Here is a 26,763-nt window from a genome sequence, read left to right as displayed (position 1 = left end):
GAAGGTGTTCGAAGTGATGACCATTGATGTCAATACAGTGCTGCGGTCTCCTTATCACCAATTGAGTGGTATTTCTTATCACATCGGCACTTATCGAAGCGCATGCTCTGACAATTCTCTCTCGCATATCTTCGGGTTTAGTTTGAACGTCTTTATAAAAAATGTATCTCAAGAATCCCCACAAGAAAAAATCCAGAGACGTCAAGTCTAGCGAACGAGCTAGCCACGACACATCACCTCCGCGTGCCATCCAACGATTTGGGAATTGTCTCTGCAACTCACTTCTAGCCATCAGCGAAAAGTGTGTCTGATACCGATTGTGTTGATACCACATTCTGTTCCTTTTTCCTAAAGGTATTTCTTCCTATAACAGACCTGATGTTTCTTGCAGGAATGTGGTATACTTCCTACCATTAAGATTTCCTTCGATGAAATAGGGGCCTATAATTCTGTCCTCCAGAATCCCACACCATACTTTGACCAACCACGGTTTTTGGTGTGCAACTTGCAGCAGCCAACATGGATTTTCAGTTGCCCATTAATGCATGTTATGCAAATTAACATTTCCATGGTTCGTGAACGTAGCCTCGTAAGTAAATAAAATCAAATTGAGAAATGTGTCGTCCGTCTGAATTTGAAGTTGAGCCCATCGGCAGAATTCAATGGGACGCATGCAATCCGTACCAGTTAATTCTTGGTGGAGACTGATATGGTAAGGATGATATTTATGACCATGCAGAACACGAACAACACTACTCTGGCTCATGCCAGATTCCCTTGCTATTTAACGCGAACTAACACGAGCATCTCGAGCCTCAGTGGCAAGAGTACAAATTTCCGTTTCCTCGTTAGTGACTTTCCTTTGCCAGATATGTTTCCGATGCGTTAAAGATCCAGCTGTTCTCAATTTATCATGTACATATTTAAATACATGACGTGCTGGTTCAGTACGATGAGGATATCTTTCAGCGTATAAGTGTCTAGCTCTCACTGAATTCCTTTGCCAGATGTTGTGATCGTGCAGTCCAAAGCAACGTGTCGACTCTCTGTAGAGCAGGTTGGCTACAGCAGCAGTATGTGGGCAAGCGTTGTCGTACTGGAAAACTCACCATTTAATGCTGTTCATGAATAGCGGCACAACAGGTCGAACTACCACACTGATGTACGGATTTGGAGCAAGCGTGTGTGGGGTAACCACGCGAGTGTTTCTGCTGTCGCACGAGATGGCGTAGCAGACCATAACGTCAAATGTAGTTCCAGTGTGTCTAGCACGCTGAGAGGTTGGTTTCAGGCCCTCAACTCGCCTCCTTCTTTCACACGTCCATCACTGGCACCGACGGAGACCCGTATTTCAGTGGAAAAACAACAGATCTCCAATCTGTCCTCCAATGCGCTCTCGATTGATAGCGTAACTTCTTATTGATGCTGGCCGGCCGCTGTAATCGAGCGCTTCAGTCCAGAACCACGCGGCTGCTACGGTCGCAGGTTCGAATCCTGTCATGGGCATGGATGTGTGTGATGTCCTTAGGTTAGTTAGGTATACGTAATTCTCAGTGTAGGGCACTCATGGCCTCAGATGTTAAGTCCCATAGTGCTTAGAGCCTTTTGAACCTTATTGGTGCTGCGACCTTTATTTTTTTCGTCAGTGTGTATAGAGTGGCAGGGACAGGGAGATGCTGACTATTGAGGCTTAACTACAAAAGGAGGCAGGATAAAAGTAGTTGGAGTGCTTTGTGTGAAAACAGTGCGAATATGTTTGCATGACGTAATCTTTAGTCGTGTGACTAGGGCCTCCCGTCGGATAGACCGTTCGCCGGGTGCAAGTTTTTCGATTTGACGCCACTTCGGTGACTTGTGCGTCGATGGGGATGAAATGATGACGATTAGAACAACACAATACCCAGTCCCTGAGGGGAGAAAATCTCCGCCCCAGCCGGGAATCGAACCCGCGCCCTTAGGACTGACATTGTCACGCTGACCCCTTTTTTTGTCTTTTTCTCTATCCACTTTTTTAACCATCCTTTTTTCCCAGCAATCCAATTTTTATTAACCACTTTAATTTTTTTATATTTTATTTATTTTTATTTTTTAATTTTTTTTTTTAGGATGGTCAGGGCGTGGTACACGCCGCACTAGCAGTGGGGTCTCTTCACGGCACTGCCAATGCGTCGAGGCCCACACCCTTCCCACCCCTTTTTTCATGTACCCTGTTGGGTCATAGCACTAAGTGTGCAGAAATCTCAAAACAGTATTCCAATTCTCCGATGTAAGAAAGGCAAAGAAACCTCTTCTCTGAGTAGAAACTGAACGCTGATAAAAACTTTTCGTGTAACAAAGAAGTTCCGGAAGCAAGGTAATAGTAAATAATAATAATAAGAAACCAAGTGACTTTTAATTATCTTCTGTTCGTTCTCGTTCAAGGTGTTGTAGTGGTTCCACATATTTAACCAACACCCATTCTTTCAAAAATGATCTTCAGCATGTTGCCGTAGTGCCTCTTGTGGTTGCCATACGTGCTGATTTTTGCATATTCACACTTCATGTAAACGCGGAATTCTATCTCGTTGTACGACCCAAGTTTGTGGATGACATAACTAACATATTTTCCCAGTAACCAGCTAATGGCGTTGGTTTTTAATTTCGGAAAGTATGTCATGTCTGGTCTCAGGAGGAGCGATGGCGTTATATATTCCTTAGAGGAGCTGGTGAGAAAGGCGATTTGTCGCCTGATCCAATTCCAGTTGTGCACATTGCCACCACAGGTGAATCTGTGGATGAGTGTATCCACCAGATTGCATTTTCCACAAAGGTGTGTCTGGTTTAAACCGATCCCATATAGTCTCTCGTTTGTGCTGATGACATTGTTAACTGTTTTGTACCATGCGGAAATAGCGTCTGTAGATAGCCCGGCATAGTTGATGTTCCGGCATACAGCGTTCCAGTCACAATTTGGGAATTTCGTTTCAATTTTGTTTCTGCCCTCATTTAACTTCCTTTCAAGTACGATGTCGCGCGCTGTGATACATGTGTTGCTTCTGATTTCCTCACTAAGATAACTTGCTTCGAGGAAAAAGTTCCTCACATACTGCAGATGGGCATTAATCCTTCGCACATCAATCAGTGCTTGTAGGCTATGGGGTGTCACAGCCTCAAAGAGCTTTGCGTTTATACATTGTGGAAGTTCTCTGAGTATATGGAAATCTCAGCTACTGGAACGGACATAATCTTTAGTGAGGAAAGAGGAATGACGATTGCGGATTGAGGCAGCCTGTACCGCACTTTTCTGTTGAAGAGTGTCATATTCGCTGAAACATGAATATTTTTCCGCTGGTGTATTAATGAGTCATAACTGTGTAATTAGTGGTGACCGTTAGACAGAATGCAATTACGTGACTTGGTAATCATAGTATACAGGGTGGACTAGAACTCCACCGAATAACTTTCAGAGATGATAGTATGGATAAAAACAAGAAAAAAATAGTGAGCATGGCACTAAAATGCACACGTTAAAATTTGTGAGCACTTGTTCGTTTTCGATGCGGTGAATCAAATCTCTTGCACTGAAAGCTCTCTGCTTTCCAAATTGTAGGTGGAGGTAGTATGGACCTAACAAAATAATTTTCAGTAAACATCGGCTCTAAAATGAATATCTCAGGAGCTATGAGCCCTTGTTTAGTAGAAGAGATGGTTTGACAGTATCAAAGATGAAAAAGAGCTCATAGATGCGCTTTGGAGCCCATGTTTAGCGGAAATTTTTCTCTTCCATACTACAACATCTGTAACTTTGTCCGTGGAGTTCTTTTTCTCGATGTATAAGCGGAGTGGACACGAAATTTACGTGAAGTGTATGTCATCTGGTGCCATATACCTCCGGAAACCTATCAGTGCCTAGTCGAATCCATGCCACGTGGAACCAGTGCTGCAGTGCTTTGCAAAGGAGGGTCAACACCTTATTGAGCACATGGTCATAAGGTTTGGACCACTGATGTATGTTGTCTTCCTTCCTTGCTGTCAGCAAGGAGGTCTGTATCTTCAGTGTACTTAACATTGGTAATACTATGTCTTGAAATCAGACACTTACGGCTGTGATCCTGTAGACAAGCGGTGTTCAGAAGATACTTCCCGTGCATGTATAAATCTAGAGTGTGTATATATCATGCATGATATACTTGTATATTTCCCTACAAGGATCTGCACAGAGAATCGTTGTGCCACGGCACTGAATACTGTGGTGGGCAGTTTGACTCACGTAACACTGAAGAAGTGTTCTGAACTTGTAAATTTTGGAGGGATGGAGGTGATAAGTCCGAACCTGTAGTCGCTCCGTCTAATGTTTTCGTACAGAGAGCCCGGTAAATACAGAACTACCTCTTTATACCTAGGTTGCATTCTAAAACGAGCTTGTAGCGCAACTATCGTTGACACACTTTTGAAACTATCACTTTTCGTTCATGACTAGCTAATTCACTTGTAAACCGTTGTACTAATTGTTTTGAAAAAAGTATTCAAGGCGTATGATGCTAAATGTATAAATTGGAAATCGGTAATTGTGTTTTTTTCTATAACGCAAACTAAAACCGAAGGGTAGCTCGCTGATGCTGTACACTATCAATACTCAGCTTCCCATAACACACACGGTACTTCACTAATGTCTTTATTTGACAAATTAATGTTACACAGATGCTAGCGACGCGCGGTGTGGCCGCGAGGTTTGAGGCGCCATGTCAAGGACTGGGCGGCCCCTCCCGCCGGAGGTTCGAGTCCTCCCTCGGACATGGATGTATGTGTTGTTCTTAGCATAAGTTAGTTTACGTTCATTTAAGAAGTATGTAAGACTAGGGACCGATGACCTCAGCAATTTGGTCCATTAGGAATTCACACACATTTGACATTTTTGACAAATGCTACTTGAGCCAGATCGCTGGTCGATCATCAGCGGTCCGCTTGTTATCTTTGGCGCGTCTTTGGGCATGAGCATCTTTGCGTTTTCGGCTGGGGTGCGCGGGACGGCGAGAGGCAGTCGGTTTGGGGCGGCCGGTGAGGCTGGCGGAGTTGTGGCTCGGGCGTAAGCACATGTGTGATGTCTGTTACGCTGGGGCTGTTTGCTAATCGTGAAACTCCTGCGGCGGTTACTGGTTGCCTGGAAGGCATTTGATATAAACTGTGCCAAGCCTGGCAGTGAGAAGGGAGTCCGGAGTTGGCGTTGGCCTAGATGTCTGTACAAATTGAGGTGCCTGTGTGAGAAGTACGGCGTGGGTCTGTTGGTTGCTTCGTCCTTCTGGCAGCCACCGCAAGCGGATGTTCGGCCGGAATGTCTACAGTTTGTGGTGAGCATAGTGTGAACAAGTTCTCGTAGGATGTGCTTCCAGCCTGACTCTTAGCCTGTGTTATTTGTGGGTGCCAACCCCTTGTCTGTTACTGCTTCCGGGTGTCCTGTAAGATTTCACAGCAAAACTATGTTTTTGTGGCATTCTGTGTTTCTGGCGCAGCCTCCGCCTAGAAAGGGATTGGACATCTTTTGGAATTCCTTAAGGCTGTAATTTAAACATATAAATATTTTTTTTTCAGAATAAGCGCCTGTTTCTTTGGGACACTCCAGTTGAAACAGGAGTGGCGTAATGTTAATGAGCATTTGTGATTCGTCAAAATAAGTGTATTTAATGTCTTGCAGTTTTCTGGGGCACGCAGCTGTGTTATTGAACTCATTGAAGTGTTCTGTCGGGTGAATGACTGCTCCCCACTTCAGTGTATTCTTCTGAGTAGTATTGTAAGGTTTCTTGGATATTTGTCAGTGAGGTGTATTGATTCAATTTTGTGTTTCTCCTTCTTTGAATTGCGGAGAATTGTTTAGTTTACCTAGTTACTGGCTTAACTCTCGCTCCACGCACTAAATCAGCTTATATTGAAATTGTTTTTTTTTTATTCCTGTTTAATGTCAGACAGGTTCAAATGTAACTTCATTGATGTTATTTGAAATAAATGTGTTGGATTGACCTTAGTGAGTTATGTGCAATCGAAGTAAGGGACCCAGTCCTTCATTAGTGATTAACAGGGGCGTGTGGTTCGGGTTGTGAGCCCCGTGTTCGGACCACTACTCTCAGTCCATATGATTGCATGGTCACATAAATATCCGATGGAAGCATGCGTACTTAAAGCAAACATTGTGTCTGTTTATACGGACGTACGTTAAGTATGCGACACACGAAGCACTACTTTCATTTCTACAGTACGTGTTACAATACTGAAGTCTTCACATGTAGAATCCTCTAAAGTTACTGTCCACCCTGTGAGAGCCAGTCGCGTAATTCCCTTTCGCGGTTAGAAAAGGAAGAAAAAACGCAAAACGAGAGAGAAAGAGAGAGAGAGAGAGAGAGAGAGAGAGAGAGAGAGAGAGAGAGAGGGGGGGGGGGGGAGGGAGGGAGGACGCAATCATCCCGGCAAATTCCATTGCAGGCCGTAATAGACTTCCTGATCTCTTCCGTTCAGCGTCCGGAGAGAAACTATCCGGAGCAGGAAGCAACGGGCGCAAGAGCGCATGATTGAGGACCAAGATGAGAGAGAGAGAGAGAGAGAGAGAGAGAGAGAGAGAGACGCCGGGTTCCATCACTGATGAGTCGCCGCTTGCCGCTGCCACATATAGGAATGATTTCGTTCTGCTTCCCTGCGCTTGTCGCAAATAAGGAGAGTGGTAGAACGTTACAGATGACTGAAAACAAATCACACATTATTTGCTTCGGAGATGAATAAAGACCACACATAATGCTTTGGAGTTATAACTGAGGTTACGGTCGTGGCATAGCAGTATGCACTTATACAGATGGCAGAAGGATGGCGTACACGAGGTATTTAGGACTGTGCGTTGGCGGAGCTGTCATTTGTAATCAGGTGATTCATGTGAGAAAGTTTCCGACGTGATTATGGTCGTACGACTGGAATTAACAGACTCTGAACGCGGAATAGTAGTTGGAGCTATTTGCACGGAACATTCCATTTCGGAAATCGTTACGGAATTCAATATTTCACGAACCGCAGCCTGAAGAGTGAGCCGAGAATACCAAATTTCAGGAATTATCTGTCACCAAAGAGAATGCAGTGACCGACGGCTGTGACACGCAGTGACACTTAACAACGAAGAACAGCGACGATTGCGTAATGTTGTTATTGCTAAAATAAAATCAACACTGCTTGAAACAACCGCAGAAATCGATGTGGGAAGTACGACGGACGTTTCCTTTGAGAAACTCTGTCGAAATTTGGCGTTAATGGGCTACAGCAGCAGTTGATAGACGCCAGTACCCTTGCTAACACCACATCGGTTCATCCCCATCTGACTGCAAAACCGTGGCCTGATCATATGAATTGACCATAAGGCATTGTACAAGCTGATGGACAGTATTTACATGGAGCGGACTGGGTTCTCTGCATGTTCTACTACTTGCAGCCATTCGTGGAGGTCACATTCCCAAACAACGATGGAATTTTTATGGACGACAACGCACCACGCCACCTTGCCTCAGTTGTTCACGACTGGTTTGATGAACACTCTGGACCATTCGAGCGAATGATTTGGTCACCTAGGTCGCCGACATGAATTCTATCGCACATTTGTGGGGCATAATCGGTCAGTACGGGCACAAAATCCTGCACCGAAAATACTTTCGTAGTCATGGACGACTATATAGGCATCATGGCTCAATATTCCTGCACCGGACTTTCGACGTGGAAGGTTCATACCACTTTGAATTCCTGCAGTACGCCGGATAAAAGGAGGTCCGACACGATGTTAGGAGGTATCCTATGACTTTTGTCACCTCAATACAAACAACTAATTGCTATCTAACTCGCTATTTTTTTATTACCGATTACCGATTTCAGTCTGCGCTGCAGATCATCTTCAGGTCTGGCGCCTCAAACTGCAATTTATCAACAGTCGTACCAGTTTTACACTACTGTTCACAGACTGCATTTTGCGACGCTACACTTGACGACCTGCACCGCAGACTGAAACCAGTAGTCTGAGGTAAAAAGTTGTGACCCACACGGTGTTTGTTTGTTTGTGTATTATAACAAAAGAGATCACGGTTCCTCGACAAGGTGTCAATTAAGAAAGTTAGTCAAATGCGTTGAGCTCTATTCCAGCCACTTCAGGAGGAATTGTAAATATTTTAGGGGCAGGTAGTATAGCTCACTTTTGAATAAAACATTCCATATAGTACACCTCCAGTTTTATTGGTTATACAGGGTGATTCAAAAAGAATACCACAACTTTAAAAATGTGTATTTAATGAAAGAAACATAATATAACCTTCTGTTATACATCATTACAAAGAGTATTTAAAAAGCTTTTTTTTCACTCAAAAACAAGTTCAGAGATGTTCAATATGGCCCCCTCCAGACACACGAGCAATAACAACCCGATACTCCAACTCGTTCCACACTCTCTGTAGCATATCAGGCGTAACAGTTTGGATAGCAGCTGTTATTTCTCGTTTCAAATCATCAATGGTGGCTGGGAGAGGTGGCCGAAACACCATATCCTTAACATACCCCCATAAGAAAAAATCGCAGGGGGTAAGATCAGGGCTTCTTGGAGGCCAGTGATGAAGTGCTCTGTCACGGGCTGCCTGGCGGCCGATCCATCACCTCGGGTAGTTGACGTCCAGGTAGTTACGGACAGATAAGTGCCAATGTGGTGGCGCTCCATCCTGCTGAAATATGAATTGTTGTGCTTCTTGTTCGAGCTGAGGGAACAGCCAATTCTCTAACATCTCCAGATGCTGTAGTCCAGTTACAGTAGCATCTTCGAAGAAAAAGGGACCAAAAACTTTATTGGCTGAAATGGCGAACAAATGTACAACTAAATGAAACTTTATAGCTCCCTTAATTCGCCGACAGATAGTGCTTAGCTCTGCCTTTTGTCGTTGCAGAGTTTTAAATTCCTAAAGTTGTGGTATTCTTTTTGAATTACCCTGTATAGGCACCGCTGATTACAGAGGTAATTTCCATTTCTCGTATTACAACTCAAGTTACTATAAATCATTCATGGATATCTTTTACTTGGTACTGGCTTGACATCTCTTCATATTTTACGTCTCGTTCTCTCCACCCGATTGATTGCAATGGGCTGTGTATATTATTTTATCTTCTCACATTCCTATGCGTGAACAGCTGCTGTATATGTGGTAAAATCTATTGAAACAACTTCATTTTTAATACGCTTGTAATGTACTCTTTCTGTTCAGGCCACATTTAATTTTCTTATTTTCCAGTTTTACAATTTTTATCGCGTCTGCAGGTATCACGTAGCATTCAGGGAGTAAAGCGTACTGCAGAAAGCACAGAGGCGGGAGTCAGAGTTCAGTTCCCACGATAAATAAGAGCCGATGGACGATATGGTGCTGCCAGTGGAAGGTGATCTGAGGCGCTGTGGCTAGACATGAGAACCCGCGTTACGTCAGCTGCAACGTACGTAGGGAAAGCGCAGTTATTCTGGCACAAAGGAAGTAACCGTGCTTAATAAATATTTGGTAATGAAAATCACTTTTTCCAATGGAGATGTTAGGATAAACCTACCGATCGTAAATACTTTCTTGCAACAACCTTTAAACTCCAGAAATCGATATCTTAAAAATCCTCGGATGGAGAAGTATGGTCAGTCATACTGTACGGCCCTATATAATCGGGTATGAACTCACTGGCTAAAATATGACCCCTCTGGAGATTTAGTACCAGTTGAGGAGGGGAGGGCGTTCTGGCACGCTGCTTATTTGTGTAGTTAACTGACGGATATTCAGTCACGTCTTAAACAGCATCTACCAATCACTGATTATCATCTATGTGTTTCCCAATCTCGCGAAAAATGTCCATTTGGAACACATGTTAAGGTCACTTTAAGATGCAGGATCAGTATACTTCTTCTCATAATATGATATACATGCCGCTGAGTGCACAGCGCTTGCTTTTATTCTCATAATTTACCACTCAAAAACCGAATATGATGTGAAATACATATCACATTCTATATTCATATCTGGCATAAAACGTGGAGCATGTACACTACAATCAACGTATATTAGTCGAGTAAACAGATTTCCTTTTTGCTTTTCAATTCATCACAAGCAAAATTTATCGCGTTTTTCAAATCTGTTAGGATAATGTAAGGTGCAACCATATTACCGCAAAAAAATGACAGAGAGCGAAACAGACATATTAAGCTCTTCTTTACCAGTAAACCCAAATTGTGTAAGAAACCTAACACCTATGTGTAAAACAGCTTCAAGCTTGTGGTTGCATTTGAATTTAAGCATGTAATTGAGGAAAAGTTTACGAAAGATTTTAAAGGATAATTACAGTTTGTTGGAAGCCGCTAAATGCTCTCATTATGAAACATTGGATGTACATTCCTGGAAATTGAAATAAGAACACCGTGTCCCAGGAAGGGGAAACCTTATTGACACATTCCTGGGGTCAGATACATCACATGATCACACTGCCAGAACCACAGGCACATAGACACAGGCAACAGAGCATGCACAATGTCGGCACTAGTACAGTGTATATCCACCTTTCGCAGCAATGCAGGCTGCTATTCTTCCATGGAGACGATCGTAGAGATGCTGGATGTAGTCCTGTGGAACGGCTTGCCATGCCATTTCCACCTGGCGCCTCAGTTGGACCAGCGTTCGTGCTGGACGTGCAGACCGCGTGAGACGACGCTTCATCCAGTCCCAAACATGCTCAATGGGGGACAGATCCGGAGATCTTGCTGGCCAGGGTAGTTGACTTACACCTTCTAGAGCACGTTGGGTGGCACGGGATACATGCGGACGTGCATTGTCCTGTTGGAACAGCAAGTTCCCTTGCCGGTCTAGGAATGGTAGAACGATGGGTTCGATGACGGTTTGGATGTACCGTGCACTATTCAGAGTCCCCTCGACGATCACCAGTGGTGTACGGCCAGTGTAGGAGATCGCTCCCCACACCATGATGCCGGGTGTTGGCCCTGTGTGCCTCGGTCGTATGCAGTCCTGATTGTGGCGCTCACCTGCACGGCGCCAAACACGCATACGACCATCATTGGCACCAAGGCAGAGGCGACTCTCATCGCTGAAGACGACACGTCTCCATTCGTCCCTCCATTCACGCCTGTCGCGACACCACTGGAGGCGGGCTGCACGATGTTGGGGCGTGAGCGGAAGACGGCCTAACGGTGTGCGGGACCGTAGCCCAGCTTCATGGAGACGGTTGCGAATGGTCCTCGCCGATACCCCAGGAGCAACAGTGTCCCTAATTTGCTGGGAAGTGGCGGTGCGGTCCCCTACGGCACTGCGTAGGATCCTACGGTCTTGGTGTGCATCCGTGCGTCGCTGCGGTCCGGTCCCAGGTCGACGGGCACGTGCACCTTCCGTCGACCACTGGCGACAACATCGATGTACTGTGGAGACCTCACGCCCCACGTGTTGAGCAATTCGGCGGTACGTCCACCCGGCCTCCCGCATGCCCACTATACGCCCTCGCTCAAAGTCCGTCAACTGCACATACGGTTCACGTCCACGCTGTCGCGGCATGCTACCAGTGTTAAAGACTGCGATGGAGCTCCGTATGCCACGGCAAACTGGCTGACACTGACGGCGGCGGTGCACAAATGCTGCGCAGCTAGCGCCATTCGACGGCCAACACCGCGGTTCCTGGTGTGTCCGCTGTGCCGTGCGTGTGATCATTGCTTGTACAGCCCTCTCGCAGTGTCCGGAGCAAGTATGGTGGGTCTGACACACCGGTGTCGATGTGTTCTTTTTTCCATTTCCAGGAGTGTATATGGTCCGGGTAATTTGTGCTCCATCTTAAGCATACGCAAGTTCCTGACGCAACTCAAAGCCCATAACATCGTATCCCCTGAACTATTTGTCGTGCAATGATATAAGTTTGCAGGTACTTTCTGCGATGTGTGTTAGAGTAGTGCAAACTTTCGCAGCATTTTTGTTTTGCATGTTGGTATTTCGGTTTCTATGGTATTATTTATTGATTGTCATTTGTTGTTAACTGTTGCTACTTTTGTCTACATACTTCGTTTTGTCAGTTAGCGAGTGGAACTGTGGACGCTAGAAAATACAGTGCCAAGTTGAGAAACAGTAAGATTTCTGACATGTTCTTCTGTCTGAGTTCAGAGGAGAGGTGGCAGGAGCCAGAAGCATTTGCGTTGTATATGGGGATAATGCCATTAGACAGAGCACGGCAAGTAAACGATTTTGCCGTTTTAAGGAGGATCGTTTTGACATTAATGGCTCTGCACGTTCAGGAGGATCTTCAGAGTTTGATGAAGAGCCTTTAAACGCAATAATCCACAATGATTCACGCCAGTGTACTCGAGAACTGTGATCATTCTATTATCGTGAGACACTTGCATGCAATCAGAAAGGTTCAAAAATCGGGTATATGTGTACCGCATGCCCTAAGCAAAAATCACTGTACAGGAAGTCATCACGCGCCCACCTTATTCACCTGATTTTGCGCTTTCATATTTTCACATTTTCCGTTCTCTATCGAACAATCTTTCTTCCTTTCCAGATAAAAATGCGCTCCGAACGTGGCTCGACGAGTTCATCGGCTTCACACTACGTGATTTTAGGAGTCGCGGAATCGAAAAGTTACCCAAGCTGTGGCAGACTGTTGTAAACAGTGAAGGAGAACGTGTCATTGCTGACTAAAGTCTCTGTAATGGGTATTTGTTGCGTTGATTAAGCTTATAGAGAAACGCTGTGAACTTATGCACCAACCCAATATGTTTCGTCTGGACGTGTGTATCGAACAGTGTCAGTAGTACAGAAGTAATGGAGTAAAAAGTCATGCCTGATGTTGAAGTTTTACTGCGCTCCATTTTAAGCAAGCGCTAGTTTTCGACGCATCTTAATGTGTATTACGTCATGATGCCTGAACTACATGTAGTAAAACGATATAGATTTGCAGATACTTCCAGTGGTATATTTGGATATTGCTGCAAACAGCACTGCGAATTGAGTCGTTAGGAAGGAATCAAAAAAGAGTTTAACATCATGGCTCATGCTGCATGAAAAGTGAAAAATGTGATGTCGTAATGTTTTTTCCCCTTCGCCATTTTGTGGGGGGAGGGATGGGGATGTTAGCAAGAAAAATTTCGTGAAGGTATGACATGATATGTAACGTTTGTTGGAACTCACAGAGTTCTCAAACATAGTATGAAAATAATCCAGTTATTTGATCGGCTCCAACTACGCTGCCTCAACATACACGGAGTCTCTAACTCAGTTGCTTGTCTTTTCATGTCAAACTTTTACAATAAGACTATGCCTCTTAATGAAAAGATTTTTAATCTTAGACCCTGTGAATAATTAAGTGAAATGCCAACAGCCAACCTGCAGCTCGTACAGAGTTCAGAGATAGCTGTTTAGCACTGTAGATACATCTCACTCAACTACACTCCTGGAAATTGAAATAAGAACACCGTGAATTCATTGTCCCAGGAAAGGGAAACTTTATTGACACATTCCTGGGGTCAGATACATCACATGATCACACTGACAGAACCACAGGCACATAGACACAGGCAACAGAGCATGCACAATGTCGGCACTAGTACAGTGTATATCCACCTTTCGCAGCAATGCAGGCTGCTATTCTCCCATGGAGACGATCGTAGAGATGCTGGATGTAGTCCTGTGGAACGGCTTGCCATGCAATTTCCACCTGGCGCCTCAGCTGGACCAGCGTTCGTGCTGGACGTGCAGACCGCGTGAGACGACGCTTCATCCAGTCCCAAACATGCTCAATAGGGGACAGATCCGGAGATCTTGCTGGCCAGGGTAGTTGACTTACACCTTCTAGAGCACGTTGGGTGGCACGGGATACATGCGGACGTGCATTGTCCTGTTGGAACAGCAAGTTCCCTTGCCGGTCTAGGAATGCTAGAACGATGGGTTCGATGACGGTTTGGATGTACCGTGCACTATTCAGTGTCCCCTCGACGATCACCAGTGGTGTACGGCCAGTGTAGGAGATCGCTCCCCACACCATGATCCTGGGTGTTGGCCCTGTGTGCCTCGGTCGTATGCAGTCCTGATTGTGGCGCTCACCTGCACGGCGCCAAACACGCATACGACCATCATTGGCACCAAGGCAGAAGCGACTCTCATCGCTGAAGACGACACGTCTCCATTCGTCCCTCCATTCACGCCTGTCGCGACACCACTGGAGGCGGGCTGCACGATGTTGGGGCGTGAGCGGAAGACGGCCTAACGGTGTGCGGGACCGTAGCCCAGCTTCATGGAGACGGTTGCGAATGGTCCTCGCCGATACCCCAGGAGCAACAGTGTCCCTAATTTGCTGGGAAGTGGCGGTGCAGTCCCCTACGGCACTGCGTAGGATCCTACGGTCATGGCGTGCATCCGTGCGTCGCTGCGGTCCGGTCCCAGGTCGACGGGCACGTGCACCTTCCGCCGACCACTGGCGACAACATCGATGTACTGTGGAGACCTCACGCCCCACGTGTTGAGCAATTCGGAGGTACGCCCACCCGGCCTCCCGCATGCCCACTATACGCCCTCGCTCAAAGTCCGTCAACTGCACATACGGCTCACGTCCACGCTGTCGCGGCATGCTACCAGTGTTAAAGACTGCGATGGAGCTCCGTATGCCACGGCAAACTGGCTGACACTGACGGCGGCGGTGCACAAATGCTGCGCAGCTAGCGCCATTCGACGGCCAACACCGCGGTTCCTGGTGTGTCCGCTGTGCCGTGCGTGTGATCATCGCTTGTACAGCCCTCTCGCAGTGTCCGGAGCAAGTATGGTGGGTCTGACACACCGGTGTCAATGTGTTCTTTTTTCTATTTCCAGGAGTGTATTTCAAACATTAACTGTCATCATGTTGATATCTGCAGAAAGCTATTACTGGTCATGTAAAAGGACATAAAATGACGACAATGCATGCAGAAACTGTCCACATGCTTTGAACACTGAAATTAGTTGTTTATTTTGAATAGAATCTGTAATGAACGGTGTACACCTATTCCTGCCGTTTTCAAAGTCAGCCACAATCTTTTTTGTTTAAAATGCCGATTACACCTCCTCGAATAAACATATAAGCTTTTTAAAAGGTTAGCACAGCTTAGCCATCAGCAAACAACATTCCAACGGTAGTCCGAGGATTCAGGCCTGCGGCGGCCAGTAAGGACATTACGCGATATGAGTTACCCTATCGATGTTACATCGAATCAGCGGACGCGTAATGCGACGTAACTAAGTTAAACATTAAACGCAGCTGCTGGCTGCTGTAAACCAAACATACAGTACTGCGCAACACACACACACACACACACACACACACACACACACACACACAAGCACTCGCGGCTTACGTCGTATATACAAGGGAGGGGGAGAGAGAGAGAGAGAGAGAGAGAGAGAGAGAGAGAGAGAGAGAGCAAGCAGTGTACTGAGAGCAGAACGGGTGCTACCTAGCTTGTAGGCTATCGACCGTGTAGGCTCGTACGTTCCATAAACGGGCAGGCGATCAACAACCACCGCAGTGGCAGTCTCCAGAAATAGCACCATCCACTTGGGTATTCTAGCACCGAGTGTCTCTAGGTAGCTATCTCTTCTTTAATGGCAGTACTCGTACGGAGATAGCGTCGCAATCAGAGCCTGTGAAACCGCGTCGCAGCTAGGGGACTGACATCAGTCGAAAAGAAGATAAGGTGATTTACATATATGATCCCAACTGTTTCTGTACCAGTCAGAGAAACGACAGTGGACGGAAACAGGAACTAATTCCATTTCACAAGTACGACATTTTTCTGCTCCTGTTTGGTGCAAATCTAAGTGCTATGAATTTGCATCAAAGCTATGGCTCACATTATAAAAGCTTATCGTTGCGCTTCGTGTCTTCGATTAGTCCATGTTAATGACTACTGTTCTGAAGTACCGTGAAGATAGGCGCGAGATAAAATTCTGTTGTCACCTGCACTGAAGGTCTCGTTTAATTGTAAGGAATAAGAATGTGAGTAACGTGTTGTTGTAGACTGATTTAGTGAGACATCGCCAACTAATTAGAGATCGAAAGGTGCCAGATATGATAAGCACTGAAACGTCTATAAAGGGTGGGATGTTTTGGTGGAGGAGACCAGACAGCAGGGTCATCGATCTCCGTCTATAAGGAGTTACGTTTAAAAAATAAATGGCTGTTTAATTGTACACAGAAAATGACTTAGCTCTTCTGCTCTACATGTAATCTTCTCATTAGCTAGCAATACGAAAACATGATATATTTCGTAAAGGTGTGAGCTCACAGCTCGTAAGTTTGAAAAAAAGCTTCGCAGTTTCACCACAAATACTTTTTCGTTACGACCATCATCATCAGGTCTCTTAAATTTATTTATAAGAGTTTAATATAGTTATGTATTTTTCTATAAATGGCTTTAAGACACCTGATGATGATCTCAACATCTAAACACGTTGCAGATAAGGAAGTATTTAATACCAGCCTTTGACTTTTATTTATTTATTTATTTTTAGTACGATAACGTATGTCATTTTCAATAATGGCATGGTGTGTTCTTTATTTATTTCCTTGGATTTTAGTCGCGAAAGATTGGCGTTTGTACGATAAACGCGAATGATTTGTCAGAGATAACCATTGATATGATGTCCCTCCATGCCTTTTATAACATCTCTGGAATGTTATGAAATGGCTGATGGCTCAGCGCAGTCTGTCAGACCAGTAGGCCTAATATATTTACGAACTGGTGGTTCACGGAGACGCAGCTGATGTAACGGGTGTCCACCTACTTGCGGAAGCAACGCTTTGGAGAATGCGCGGTTTCATGGATAGGTGGAGCAAGGAATCTCGTGGTACCATTTTTAAAGTAAGAAGAGGACTTCATGTCCGAATAATTTCATTTGTCTTTATATTTAGACCTTGAGGGCTTTTAAAGGGCATTTCATACAATATTAACTTAGACAGCAAGATGTTGGAAGCCTGACTTCCGAATCGCATTGCTGTGCCTAGGTTCCTAAAGATATCAGTTGTATACTAAGAGATTTATAACTATCATCTAAACAACCGCTACCTCCGGCCATTAAGGTGAACAATATTACGCTGGTAAGGATAGCAGATTGATGAGTAATGTTTAAGGAGAAGTGTTCGGCAAACTTCTGCTTTCGTGGATGAACCACTTCCTTACGATTTTTGTTAAAAATCTCTATCTGCTTATTCGACAGTTACATGTGGTCATGATAGAGGATGTTTCATGAAGACATGCAACTATTTTAATATGTTATGCTACAAATAAAACTAAAGAAAAAAGTTCATATAGAAATAGGTCCGCAAATGTTTAGTTAAGGAGTTATGGCTAATAGAAGATTTTGTTCGAAATTTATCAACTTCGCTAATATGAAGACTTCGCAAAACTGTACACGTTTAAAAGAAAGCACGATTTCCATTTATTTTGGTGTTATGGGTCTCGTGAATCTAATAAAACGTGTCCCAGACGTGAATCTGCAGTAGTTTTCCAGAACATCCAGAGAAGCAAACATTATTTTACAAGTAAATTTGTTTACTTTCCATTAATAATGTAGAAACGTGTACGTCATTGTTGGGAACCGTTAGTCAGTTGTTTCAGTCGTTTCCTAACCTTGGAACGAGTTAGTTTTCTGTATTTTTCAGTGAAGGAACATGATAACAACAGTGTATTTAAGTGAAACCACATGGTAACTGTTGTAGTTTGTAGATTATTTATGAAATAGGGATGCCTTTCAAATTTACGTCAATATGGTGTTCATTTATGACAAATGTGATGGTAAAGCTACGGCTGCAGTTAACGAATATTGTGAACGTATACAAACTCGGAGGATTCCGAAAAATACGAACCATTAGTGGAGTATTTCGAATGTTACGGGAGACAGGTTGTCTACCTAGCGTTCATAATCAGTGCGAGCGCTTGATGCATGAGGACGGTGATGAGAATATTATGGATGCTGTTCAACGTAACACGGGTACCAGTACTAGATGTATCTCTCAACGATTACTGTACAACTTTCTTAATACTGAGATTTGTTTTTCCCGTTCAACATGAATTCATGTATGCTATGGTATTAACAAAAGCAGGTTATCTGACACATTCAGACAGTTTCAGTTAACGGTATTACCATCATTTTTCCAAAATTAATTGTATTGAAAAAATTGTGCAAATGTCTGGAATTTAAAACAAATTGGGCCAAGTAGTTAATAAATTAAAAAATTTACGAAATTTCTTATTTGATTCTCTGGATGTTCTAGAAACTACAGCAGATACACTCCTGGGGCATGTTTTATTAGATTCACCAGATAATAACGACAAAATAAATGGAAATCGTGCTTTACTTTCACCTCTTCCATTTTTGCGATGGGCGAAGGTGCTAGATTTAAAGGAAACTCTTTTATTAGCTGTAACCCCGTAACTAAATATTTGAGGACCTATGTTTATAAGAAGATTTTTATTTAGTTTTACTTGTAGAATAACACATTAAAATATTTGCATATCTTCCTGAATCACGCTGTGTAGCGTAGCAAGATGGTTAGCCGTCGGAGTACTGCTCATAGCCCAACTGAAACCCACACACGAAAGAGTTTCTGTAACTTTTCAGAAAATAAGCAAAAACTTGTTGTCTATTGAAATTTCACTTTCGTCACTTGTATTTACCATGTGAAGAATATACCATCCTAGTTGCCACCGACAACGGAGGGCGGCTCCTGGACATTGTCAGCGACTCATGGTTACGAAACACCAGAAAAATATTTGATAAACATCGACCGAAGACGCCGAGAGATAAACAAACATGCGTGTACGTCACCAAGTGCCCACGATCGCCTCAACAATTTTGTGTTTCACATCTTGTTTCGTCTTTTACGTTAGGAACCTTCAACTCAGTATACCAATACTGAGTTAAATATTGCCAATATCTCTTACCACCTACGACTACGAAAACAGCATTTAAGCATTCAAACTCCGACGTGGTAGCTTCACTATGACAGATGCGTGTATAGACATGAGCAGGATCCCTAAACCTACTTGAAGCTCCTAGCGGCATAGGTGGAGACCGTGGTATTCCAAGTGTAAAAATCGATCAAGTGAAGCAGCAATGCTTAGATTTAATTTCTTACGTCCTGCGTCACTGTTCTCTAACGCACTGAAGTAACGTTGTCTTACGATTGTCAAGACAGCTAATCAGGCAGGAGAGTAAGTCAGTCGAGCTTATACACCACTGGCCATTAAAATTGCTACACCACGAAGATGACGTGCTACAGACGCGAAATTTAACCAACAAGAATATGGAATCGGTAATACGGAACGCCGTGCTGGATCTCAACGGCTTCGTATCACTAGCAGTCGAGATGACAGGCATCTTATCCGCATGGCTGTAACGGATCGTGCAGCCAAGTCTCGATCCCTGGGTCAACAGATGGGGACGTTTGCAAGACAACAACCATCTGCACGAACAGTTCGACGATGTTTGCAGCAGCGTGGACTATCAGCTCGCAGACCATGGCTGCGGTTACCCTTGATGCTGCGTCACAGACAGGAGCGCCTGCGATGGTGTACTCAACAACGAACCTGGGTGTACGAATGGCAAAACGTCATTTTTTCGGATGAATCCAGGTTCTGTTTACAGCATCATGGTGGTCGCATCCATATTTGGCGACATCGCGGTGAACGCACATTGGAAGCGTGTATTCGTCATCGTCATACTGGCGTATCACCCGGCGTGATGGTATGGGGTGCCATTGGTTACATGTCTCGGTCACCTCTTGTTCGCACTGACGGCACTTTGAACAGTGGACGTTACATTTCAGATGTTTTACGACCCGTGGCTCTACCCTTCATTTGATCCCTGTGAAACCCTACATTTTCAGCAGGATAATGCACCACCGCATGTTGCAGGTCCTGTACGGGCCTTTCTGGATGCAGAAGATGTTAGACTGCTGCCCTGGCCAGCACATTCTCCAGATCTCTCTCCAATTGAAAACGTCTGGTCAATGGTGGCCTAGCAACTGGCTCGTCACAATAGGCCAGTCACTACTCTTGATGAACTGTGGTGTCGTGTTGAAGCTGCACGGGCAGCTGTGTCTGTACACGCCATCCAAGCTCTGGTTGACTCAATGCCCAGGCGTATCAAGGCGTGGTTGTTCTGGGTACTGATTTCTCAGGATCTATGCGCCCAAACAGCGTGAGAACGTAATCATATGTCAGTTCTAGTATAATATCTTTGTCCAATGAATACCCGTTTATCATGTGCATTTCCTCTTGGTGTAGCAATTTTAATGACCAGTAGTGTAGCTTTTCTCGCCACTACTTACGCATAGTTCATTCAAATACCCAACGGCATGAAAAATCTTTCATCGTGGTAGTGTACAATGTGGGAAATGATTTTTTTCTCTTTCCTCTCTGAAAATTTCAGTGAGTGGCTAAGATGATGATTCAATAAAGGCGAAGTATTTCCACCACACTAGCTATACTTCAATTTGATAATAAATTTATACATCAAAGCTTACTCTTAGCAGTTATCCTTATACAGTCGCATGGCTGTAATCTACTAGAACGCTGTCTCCGTGTGACGGAGGGCGAGACTTCCGGGCAACGGCTGGAAAGTGTCTGCCAGTGAAGTGACAGCGGGTGCGACTTCTCGAAAGGAAGACTGGCGACGCTCTGCGAGATCGAGTGCCCTCGACCAGCTAGCTCTGGAGACTGAAAGCAAGCACCTCGCGCCGAATAGGCCGCGCTGTTGGAACACGCTCGGCGTCTTTCCTTTTTTTGATGTCCCAGCTCTCTGGAGCTGTCCTCGAAGCGAAGCGTTTCACAGAAGGAAGAAATTAAATACTATTAACAAGCACACAAGTAACTGTATGTGATAAGCTCCTGGTCGTGATACGGTGACAATCGGAAAGTGATTTGAGTTAAGAAATGTTGTAACTGTGGGCCTCAAACTATTCTGATTTTATGCAAGTCACAACGATAGTCCATCTTGTGCAACTCTCTTAATCTGGGCAAAATGCTGCAACCGAGATTGAGACGCACCAATTTACTAAGGGTCAAACCTTGGGCCTAAAGCTATTAACCCCGTCTTTCCTCTATCCACCACTCCCTCCCTCATACATTTCCCGCTAGTAGCAAATCTACAGTTCTTTCACGCCTCAGTGTATCAAACGATTTCTTCCTTCTGCCAAATTCGGCTGTAAATTTCACTCCTGTGCAATTCGATCCGGTATTTCTTCGGTTATCCGATTTACCTATCTATCCCCCTGAATTCTCTGCTAGCATCAAATTTGAAACGTTTTTTTCTCGCCGGAGCTGTTTAATTTCAAGGTTTCGCTTATGAGCACTCCTACACTATAGACTAATACTATTAGAAAAGCTACCTTTTTCAATTTAGATTTAGCCACAGCAAACTGGCAGATGGCTCAGGAACATGTGAAGCGTCTGCGTATCTTCAATAAATATGTGTGACAGCAGTGGAAGTCCTTTTATCTTTGGGTGTAAATAATTATGAATTTTGGCATCCATCGACCAACAGTTGCAGCTCAGATGTTTCGGTAAGTATATGAAAAGGTTTATATGTGCTGACCAATATCTGTGGCTCATGACCTTGTTCCTCCTAACCTCACTAAAACGTTTGATTGCCGTCCTATGTGTTAATGATTAAACTTTATGTATTTTCTGTGACTGCTTAACGCTGCAAGAATGTAGTTTTAATGGTAACAAGTGGTAAAAATATTTGTCTCATGAATGCCATTTTGGTGGTATTTTATTCTATATGTGGCTTAGGACTACATCCCATGCAAATTCTGCGACAACTTTTCTCTTTATATTACAGTTTTAAGTAAGTAGAGTAAATCAAGAATCACCTGAAAAATCGAAGCGTTCACAGAAAAGAAAAGGAAATATTAATTAGTGGAAAATAATTAAGGTGTAATGTCGACGAAGTGATGGTCAGCAACATATGTCTTCAAACACCAACAAGATTGTTCAGGCAATATGAATAGGAAGTCACTGTACTTGTTCAAGTAAGTGCTACACAGCAGTACTTTGGGAAGATGAAAATCCAATCATTGTCGGACATGAGAAACATTAATGCCCAGTTTACTTACCTGACGAGCTGCATAAAATAGTACCGATAAAGCGGAGGTTTGCTAGGTTTTTAAATAGAAACGATCTAACATCTTGTAAATTAATTTCATTTTATAGTATTTTATCATGATTTCTTTCAAAGCACCAAATAAAACCGCCAGAAGAACGTCATTTAGGACTGTTACGTTTTCATACAATATGAAGGTATGTGGAATGGAAGTCATGATCTGCGAGGAAGCTTTAGTAAGGGTTCATGGCTTGCAGAAACATGCGGGAAGAGAGAGGAATTTACAACAGCAAATGAAACAGGGTTTTACAGTTTCGAAAGAAGATGGAAGAGGTTTCTATGTTACACTGTACTATTATGTTAGGCATTCACTGAAACAGAATACTCTAGGAATATTTGTATTCTTTTTTCTTCCAGGGAAACATTGAAGCTATCCACATTAATTGCAAGACGAAGCTGTATAAGTCGTCAGAGATTTTCTCAATGCCGTACCAAAATACAACAGTCCTTACAGTAGGCAACAGAACTCCATCAAAGTGTCTTTGGAATGTGAGCTTACAACTGCTTCCCTATTTCGTTATAAATGCTCGGAGTACTGCAAAGAGAAGTAGGTTCCCACGGTACCTAAAAGTAAATTCAGATAAAAGTTTGTATCTGATTTTAACATAGGCTTAAAACTGACAAAAATTTACATCCTTTCAAAATGTGATGCATTTCAAATGGCAACGAATAACCCAAAATTAAGTACAGAAGTTACAGAAAAGAAACAATAGTAATTACACGTCAGAAAGGGCGACAATGGATAATATATGATTGCATTTGTAACTTCTCTGTGTAAAGAGAAGCCGAAAGAGCACTATGGGATGGCAATGAACAAGCAGCAAACATTCCCCACACCTAAACTAACAGTTGGTGCAGCATTTTACTACAGGAAAATATGGACATACAACTTTGGCATCGACTAATGTGTCTCAAATCTGGGTTAATGCATATAACGAAAGAACCCGACATTTTATGTTGTTGGGTAAATACGCAGTCGATAGATACACTGTCCAAGATATGAGCCTCACCATTTCATGAACAGCCCTGAGTCCTATGACGCATGCGTACGTATGTTTACCGTGTAGCAAGCAGAGGTACATCTGACAGTCAACTTGTAGACGCCACATCGAATTGTGTGCTGTGGTTAACACAGTTAAAACTTATAACACGTGTTCAGTTGCGAGCAAGAAGATAATGGAACGTGCATTCATTCACAAGCATCACTAGGACAGAACTCATTGAGAAACAGGAAGTTTGATTTCAAATGCGGGAAAACATCCTAATACGTACGCCAATGAAGAGACCGAGGAACATCTGCTGGAAGCAATCGCTAGAAGACACGTAAATCAATTAGACAAACTACTAGGGAACTAGCCGCCCAACGTTCGATGGTGCACGATCATTATCAGCCAACCGACGTGCAACTGGCAATTCAGTGACCACCGTTAATAGGCGACTCACAGAAAGCGAACTGAGCTCACTGCGTCCCTTGCCCGTTTTCAGCGATGTAGACCAGATGCCAGACAGAGATTCATTGGAAGAATCCTAAGGAAATGGAGTCCGAAAACAAAGGAAGTAGGTTACAGTACACTTGTTGGCCCACTGCTTGAATATTGCTCGCCGGTGTGGGATGCGTACCAGATAGTGTTGATAGAAGAGATAGAGAAGTTCCCACGGAGAGCAGCGCGCTTCGTTACTGGATCATTTAGTAATAGCGAAAGCGTTACGGAGATGATAGATAAACTTCAGTGGAAGACTCTGCAAGAGAAACGCTCAGTAGCTCGGTACGGGCTTTTGGTGAAGTTTCGAGAACATACCTTCACCGAGGACTCAAGCAGTATATTGCTCACTCCTACGTATATCTCGCGAAGAGACCATGAGGATAAAATCAGAGAAATTAGGGCCCACACGGAGGCATACCGACAATCTTTCTTTCCACGAACAATGCGAGATTGGAATAGAAGGGAGAACCGATAGAGGTACTCAAGGTACCCTCCGCCACACACCATCAGGTGGCTTGCGGAGTATGGATGTATATGTAGATGTAGATTCGACATGTAATCTCATTGTCTGTAGTAGAACTGGCCGCAGAGATGAGTCCTGCTTCCAAATAAATGAGCTCTAATGACAGGCTAAGACAAGTCTAGAAGAGTCTAGGACAGCGGATGGGTTCTAGCTTGACTGTAACACGCCATACGGAGCGGCAACCAAGAATGATGATCTGGGCTGTCACTTATTCCCATAACAGAGCCCCTTTTGGTTATTCGCAGCACCCTCACAGCGCAGTGGTACATCGAAGCTATTCTACATTCTATATTGTTGCCGACTAAGGCAATTCAGCATTTCGCCAAGATAATGCTCGCCGATACAGTGCTAGAGTTTCTTCTGCTCGTATTCGTTGTTACCAAAGGCTATCTTGGCCAGCTACGTCGCCGGATCTCTCACCAATTGAGAATGTTTGGAGCCTTTTGACTAGCTGTCGCTCAATATCAAGCCGAAGAACTGCTTGCATAGGGACCGGAGGTGAACCAACGCACTAGTGATGCTATATCTTTTGATTAAATCTTACATTTTTTTTCTGATACCGTTATCATTTGTTTGTCTTTATATATACATCACTACCGATTTCCTTCAAGGTGCATCGTTAAGTTTTAATTTCTTTTACTTTGCCTTAATATGTATTTTAAGTCCTTTGTTGTCTTCGACTGAAGTATAGTGACTTCAGCAAACATCGAACTTTCTACCTTTTCTTCTTTAGCTTTGACTCCCTTTCGAGATTTCTCGTTGTTTTCTTTTGCTGTCTGCTCGATGAAAAGACTGAATAAAATCGTGGGAAGGCTAAAAATCCTTGATTTTGGTAGACACTAACTGCCTGCAGTAGTGTTGGTACTTATGCAGTACCGAGAATGAAGTTGGTCTTATGTAGAACAGATTTATGTCTGGTACTGTGCTGACGGTAAAAAGTACCAAAATAAAGGGTGTGCCACGTTCGACGGAACCGCTATCTTCGGCACTGTGTAAGAACCAACACTCTCTTCTTCCCCCCTTGCTACTGAGGAGCAGTGTTAGGTAATGGAAAGAACAGTACGACCGACAATGATATAAAAGCTGGAGCTGGAAAACAGTAAGTAAATGTGAATGGTACGATAATGACGGTGAGGAGACTGTAGGGGATCGAAACAGTGTAAGGAAACAGATGCTCCAACGGGATACATGGGTCACCAGACAAAATGATGAAGAAACGAGAAGTAAAGCCAAAACTATTTTCAAAAGCAAAAAGAGAGAATTTGACAAAAATAGACTGAAAGGCATTGAGGAATGTAGAAGTGAAAACGATTTTAGAAGCATGTTTAAGGAAATGAGATATAAAACACGGATGGCAGCCTCAGACATCGATATCTAGGGAGAAAGAAGATCTGTGATAACACTGAACTTACAGAAAGTTGAGAAAAATATTTTAGAGAACTACTGAAAGCTGCGGAAACCAAAAATTTGAAGAAGAACGAGTGGATCCTACTGACAGAGATGATGATAAATAGGAACCAATATTGCAAGAAGTGATTATAACAGGTGAGCAGATAACGAACTACACAACTACGACGGAAGATAAGACAGGAATTGAAAATTTAAAGTATGGTGGTAAAGAGTTATTAGGGAAACTCATGAACAGATTCTGAAAACATGGAGAAATGAAACAATTCGAACAAACTGAACCGCATCCGTTATGGTGCCAATACTTAAAAAAATTAGATGAACCATTTGCAATAACCACATAGGAATAACGCTGGCAAATACTGTTAACAAGATACTTGCTAGGATACTGAACAAGAAATTACGACAATGTGCAGATATCACGATTGAGGAATACTTGTATAGGCCCAGGAAGGAAAAAGCAACAAAAGATCAGATTTTCGCTCTTACATTAACAATGGGACATTGTTACGAGTTCACTATAAAAAGTGCATCAACTGTATGTAGATTGTAAATCAGTTTATGACGGTATCAACAGGAATGGCCTTTTCAAAGCGTTACGGGAGCTGGGGATACCGTCGTCAGTAATACGACTCGCGGAAATGATTAAAGCGACACCAAATGCAAAACAAGCTAATGATATATATTCCAAAATTTTCAAGGCCTGACATGAGGAGATTCTATATCACCGGCGTTTCGTAACTTGTCTGTCACGCAAAAACTGCCAAACAAAACAGACGACACAGAATTTGGCATTTACGGACAACATAGTCATGCTTAGGAGAAAAAGACAATATCTGATGGATAACTATTTAGTTTTCGAACGTAAAACAAGACATATAGGTACATGCAGTGATCACAAATTTAGTATTGGGGGAAAGTTGGGGGGGGGGGGGCGGGGGTAAAAGTCGTTGAGAGAGATCAAGAGATGAATACAGTAAGCAGATTCAGAAGGATGTAGGTTTTAGTAGTTCAAGATAACTAGGATAGACTGGCATTGAGAGCCGTATAAAACCAGTTTTAGGACTGAAGACCACAACAGTAATGTGTTGTAGTCTATAATTCTGACCGCTTAATCGCCTCACATTGTAATTTAATTAGAGCACATGAA

The 26,763-nt window shown here is 43.6% G+C and overlaps 1 protein-coding gene across 1 annotated transcript in view; it reads right to left on the bottom strand.

Moving 5' to 3' along the window:
* The window catches only part of LOC124805143 (zwei Ig domain protein zig-8-like), a 914,439-nt gene that overhangs the window by 652,038 nt on the left and 235,638 nt on the right, over positions 1–26,763 (bottom strand). The window lies entirely within an intron of this gene.

This window comes from Schistocerca piceifrons, chromosome 7, assembly GCF_021461385.2.
Source record: "Schistocerca piceifrons isolate TAMUIC-IGC-003096 chromosome 7, iqSchPice1.1, whole genome shotgun sequence".
Lineage (NCBI taxonomy): Eukaryota > Metazoa > Arthropoda > Insecta > Orthoptera > Acrididae > Schistocerca > Schistocerca piceifrons.
The sequence above is the reverse complement of the archived record's forward strand: the minus strand, read 5'-3'. Positions and strand labels throughout refer to the sequence as shown.